Below are 6000 nucleotides of genomic sequence, written 5' to 3'. Positions count from 1 at the left end.
CGGGGGTTTCCATCCTTATATCAGATAAAGTGGACTTCAAGCCAAAGTTAGTCAGAAGGGATAAAGAAGGACATTTCATACTGCTTAAGGGAACCATAAATCAGGAAGACATAACGATTGTAAATATTTATGCCCCAAACAATGGTGCATCCCTGTACATCAAACAAATCCTTCTCAATTTCAAGAATCACATAGACCACAACACAATAATTCTGGGCAACTTTAACACACCACTGTCACCACTAGATAGATCTTCCAAACAAAATCCAACCAAAGAAACCATAGAACTCAATAACACAATCAATAACCTAGACTTAATAGACATATATAGAATATTCCATCCATCAACAAGCGAATTCACTTTCTTCTGAGCAGCACATGGAACCTTCTCGAAAACAGACCACGTGTTATGCCACAAAGCAGCCCTTAGGAAATGCAAAAAAATAGAGATACTGCCTTGTGTTCTATCAGATCATAATGGACTGAGAGTAGAAATCAGTGACAAAATAAAAAAGGGAAATTACTCCAACACTTGGAGACTAAATAATATGCTATTGAATGAAACATGGATAACAAAAAACATCAGGGAGGAGATTAAAAAATTCTTAGAGGTCAATGAGAACGATGATACAACATATCAAAATCTCTGGGACACTATGAAAGCGGTACTAAGAGGAAAATTCATTGCATGGAGCGCATTCAAGAAAAGAATGAAAAGTCAACAACTAAATGACCTAACATTACAGCTCAAAGCCCTAGAAAAAGAAGAACAGAATAACAGCAAAAGTAGAAGACAGGAAATAATTAAAATCAGAGCTGAAATCAATGTAATTGAAACAAAAGAAACTATTCAAAACATTGACAAAACAAAAAGTTGGTTCTTTGAGAAAGTAAACAAAATAGACAAAACCTTAGCCACACTGACAAAGAGAAGGAGAGAGAAGACTCAAATTACTAAAATACATGATGCAAAAGGAAATATCACGACAGACACCACTGAGATACAGAACATAATGAGAAGCTACTTTGAAAATCTGTGTTCCAACAAAATAGAAACTACTGAAGACATTGACAAATGTCTAGAGTCATATGCTCCTCCCAAACTGAACCAGGAGGACATACACAATTTAAACAGATCAATATCAAGCAATGAAATAGAAGAAGCCATTAAAAATCTACCATCCAAGAAAAGCCCAGAACCAGACGGATTCTCAGCCAAGTTCTACAAGACCTTCAAAGAAGAACTCATTCCAATACTTCTCAAAGTATTCCAGGAAATAGAAAAGGAGGGTACCCTGCCGAACTCATTCTATGAAGCTAATATCACCCTTATACCCAAACCAGGAAAAGACACGTCAAGGAAAAAAAAATTTTAGACCAACATCCTTGATGAATACAGATGCAAAGATCCTTAACAAAATATTGGCAAACCGTATCCAAAAACATATTAAGAAAATTGTGCACCACAATCAAGTGGGGTTCATCCCTGGAATGCAAGGATGGTTCAACATTCGTAAATCAATAAACATAATCCACCATGTCAATAGACTTAAGGATAAGAATCATATGGTTATTTCAATTGACGCAGAAAAAGCGTTCGACAAAACACAACACCCCTTCATGCTCAAAACACTAGAAAAAATAGGGATAGTAGGAACATACCTGAACATTGTAAAGGCTATTTATGCTAAGCCCATGGCCAACATCATTCTTAATGGAGAAAAACTGAAACCATTCCCTTTAAAAACGGGAACAAGACAGGGATGTCCTCTTTCACCACTTCTATTCAACATTGTCCTCGAAAATCTAGCCAGAGCAATTAGGCAGACTAAGGAAATTAAAGGGATACGAATAGGAAAAGAGGAACTTAAGCTGTCACTATTTGCGGATGACATGATTCTATATTTAGAGGATCCAAAAACCTCCTCCAGAAAACTTCTAGACCTCATCAATGAATTCAGCAAAATAGCAGGCTATAAAATCAACACGCATAAATCTAAAGCATTTTTATACGCAAGCGACGAAACAGCTGAAAGGGAAATGAGGAAAACAACTCCATTTGCAATAGCCTCAAAAAAAAAATAAAATAAAATACTTGGGCATCAATCTAATCAAAGAGGTAAAAGATCTCTACAATGAAAACTACAAAACATTGAAGAAAGAAATTAAGGAAGACCTTAGAAGACGGAAAGATCTCCCATGTTCTTGGAAAGGCAGAATTAATATTGTCAAAATGGCCATACTACCAAAAGTGCTATACAGATTCAATGCAATTCCAATTAAAATCCCAATGACGTACCTTACAGAAATAGAGCAAGCAATCATGACATTAATCTGGAAGAATAAGAAACCCAGAATAGCTATAGCAATCCTTAGCAGGAAGAATCAAACAGGGGGTATTGCAATACCAGAACTTCAACTATACTACAAAGCAATAGTAACAAAAACAGCATGGTATTGCCACCAAAATAGACAGGTAGATCAATGGTACAGAATAGAGGACACGGACACAAACCCAAATAAATACAATTTTCTAATACTAGACAAAGGTGGCAAAAATATGCAATGGAGAAAAGATAGCCTCTTCAACAAACGGTGCTGGGAAAACTGGAAATCCATATGCAACAGAATGAAACTAAACCCCTATCTCTCACCCTGCACAAAAATCAACTCACAATGGATCAAGGACCTTGAAATCAGACCAGAGACCCTGCATCTTATAGAAGAAAAAGTAGGTCCAAATCTTCACCTTTTTGGCTTAGGATCAGACTTCCTTAACAGGACTCCCATAGCACAAGAAATAAAAGCAAGAATCAATAACTGGGATAGATTCAAACTAAATAGCTTTCTCTCAGCAAAGGAAACTATCAGCAATGCAAAGAGAGAGCCTACAGAGTGGGAGAATATCTTTGCCAATCATACTTCAGTTAGAGCACTAATTTCCAGAATATATAAAGAACTCAAAAAACTCTACACCAAGAATACAAATAACCCAATCAACAAATGGGCTAAGGATATGAACAGATACTTCACAGAAGATCTACAAGCAATCAACAAACATATGAAAAAATGTTCACCATCTTTAGTAATAAGAGAAATGCAAATCAAAACTACCCTAAGATTCCATCTCACCCCAATTAGAATGGCGATTATCAAGAATACAAGCAACAATAGGTGTTGGAGAGGATGTGGGGAAAAAGGTACACTCATACATTGCTAGTGGGACTGCATTAGTGCAGCCACTCTGGAAAGCAGTGTGGAGATTCCTTAGAAAACTTGGAATGGACCTACCATTTGACCCAGCTATCCCACTCCTTGGCCTATACCCAAAGGACTTAAAATCAGCATACTACAGAGATACAGCCACATCAATGTTCATAGCTGCTCAATTCACAATAGCCAGACTATGGAACCAACCTAGATGCCCTTCAATTGATGAATGGATAAAGAAACTGTGGTATATATATACAATGGAATATTACTCAGCCAAAAAGAATGATAAAATTATGGCATTTGCAGGCAAATGGATGAAATTGGAGAATATCATGTTAAGTGAGATAAGCCAATCTCAAAAATCCAAAAGATAAATGATCTCACTGGTAAGCAGATGATGACACATAATGGGGGGTGGGAGGGGGGCAAGAATGGAGGAAGGAGGGACTGTATAGAGTGAAAAGAGAGGTGGGAGGGGTGGGGGGGGAAGGAAAAAAAATAACAGAATGAATCAAACATCATTACTCTATGTAAATGTATGAATATGCAAATGATATGCTGTTACTCCATGTACAAACAGAAACAACATGTATCCCATTTGTTTACAATAAAAATAAATTAAAAAAAAACAATGAAAAAGGAAAACCATATTGTTGGAATAAAAAAAAAAAAGATACACATGCCTAAGCTTAAAAGTACCCAACTCTATTGTTTCCTAGGGTTAAATTGTACATACAAATGACATATGAATTTCATTTGCCATCATCCTTTATGGCTTAACATTACTCATAGTAAATAGAGTAACTGGAGGCAGAGTGTAACCAGTAAGTTTGCCTATTTGCTTTTTTTTAAAAAATGTTTTTAGATGCTGATGGACCTTTATTTTATTCATTTATTTATATGTGGTGTTGAGGATTGAACCCAGTGCCTCACACATGCTAGTCAAGTGCTCTACCACTGAGCCACAACCCCAGCCCAACTTACTTTTGAAGCCCATCTGTGTATGTTATTCATTCTAATAAAGAAATTTGTCACAACAACAAAACACCAACAACAAAAGGTGCTTTCAGAGACTGTGATATAGATGGGTCCAATTAACTCCAGGCATAAAAAACAATCTTAAAAGACTACTGCTAGAGCTGTCCTACAAGAAAGCCAAACAGGGTCAAAAAATGAAAACTGTTCCTATCACCACACATCAGAAGGCAAGGCCCATTGAACTCTCTTGCATGTGGGGAAGTCAAAGTAATTATTTCACATTTTAATCATGCTTTCTTTCCTGCCCTTTGAAGAGCTTCCGGTGACAGCTTCTTCAATCTCCACTGCCCCCCTTTCCCATTGAGCCTTGACCCATCCAGCTCTCTAATTTCTGTTGTTTCTGATAACCACATATTCGTCATCTCTCATAATACTTCTGAGCTTTCTAAGCTAATTCCTAGAGTTCCCTCCTGCACTTCCCCACCATTCCCAAACACCCACTCCTCAAACCATTCTAAAAGGTATTCTAACCAGTCTATGAATACTTTTCCCCATCTTTTTATTTTGAAAAATGTCAAACATACAGAAAAACTTTGAGACTAGTACAATGAACATTTAATATACCCTCCACCTAAATTCAATGACTGCAAACATTCTGCCATTTTTTTTCTGTCTCTATATAAGTATATGCATTTTGCAAAATTTTATGTTTTTTTAACCAAACAATTTGAGGGTAAATTTATTGTTTTTTACCCATAGTAGACATGAGTTTCAAAATTACATTATCATTAATACAACTAGCATTAAATCTATGATATTTGAGGGTTTTTGCTTGTTTGGATTCTTTTTGTCCCCAGAATATATACCACAAGAAAGGTATACTTGTTGAGCACCCTTAATTTGAAAACCTAAAATCCAAAATGTCCCCAAATCTGAAATCTGACATCACAAGTGACATCCTGTGATAGGTCAGTCAAAATGCAGGTGCACTAAAAATTCTGTATAAAATTACCTTCAGGTTATGTGTACAGGAATATATGAAATAGAAATAACTTTTGTATTTAGACTTGCATTCAGTTCCCAAACTATATATATGCAAATATTCCAAACCCAAAAAACAGAAATTAAAATACTTCTGGCCTCAAGTATTTCAAAAAAGGGAGACTAAACCTGTCCTGTTAAACAGCACTTCTGAAAAGTTCTAAAGAACTTTGAATAACAGTGATTTCTGATCCTTGTAAAGCTTTAGATCATCATCTTTTTCAAACTGCTCAAATCCTTGTGTTTTTAGTGGCATGTTTTCTATTCCTTAGTGGTTGTTTTCTGTTCTTTAGTGACAGAAAAAACAGAATGGCTGGAAATGCACAACCTAAGACCAGCAAGGTAATGCAAATTTAAGTGGATTGCTACGACCTATGAATATCTAAGCACCTGCAGTTACTAATATCTAAGATTGTTTTCCCACTAGCCTTAAATGGCTGATGCCACCTAGGTAGCATCCCAGGATATGTGTATTCGATGCCCTGTACCCCCAAACACTCAAACACAAAAAAGCAAATAGTTCACCCAGCAGAAAAACTCCATGAAAACATTAGAAACATCTTATGACAAAAGAAACCAAAAAATACATAAGCAAGTTTTAGTACTGTGCACATTTATAATTCTTCTTAGGTATTTGTTGAAGTAGGAAAAAATGTAGGCAAATCTGGGGCTTTTAATCAGGAAGGATACAATAAAAGATAAAAAAATGCACTATCTCATTTGACCAACGCATATTATTTATTGCTTACTCTTTGTCCTATGAGAGGT

The sequence above is a fragment of the Sciurus carolinensis genome, chromosome 5, assembly GCF_902686445.1.
Source record: "Sciurus carolinensis chromosome 5, mSciCar1.2, whole genome shotgun sequence".
Lineage (NCBI taxonomy): Eukaryota > Metazoa > Chordata > Mammalia > Rodentia > Sciuridae > Sciurus > Sciurus carolinensis.
This window is presented reverse-complemented; position numbering follows the sequence as displayed.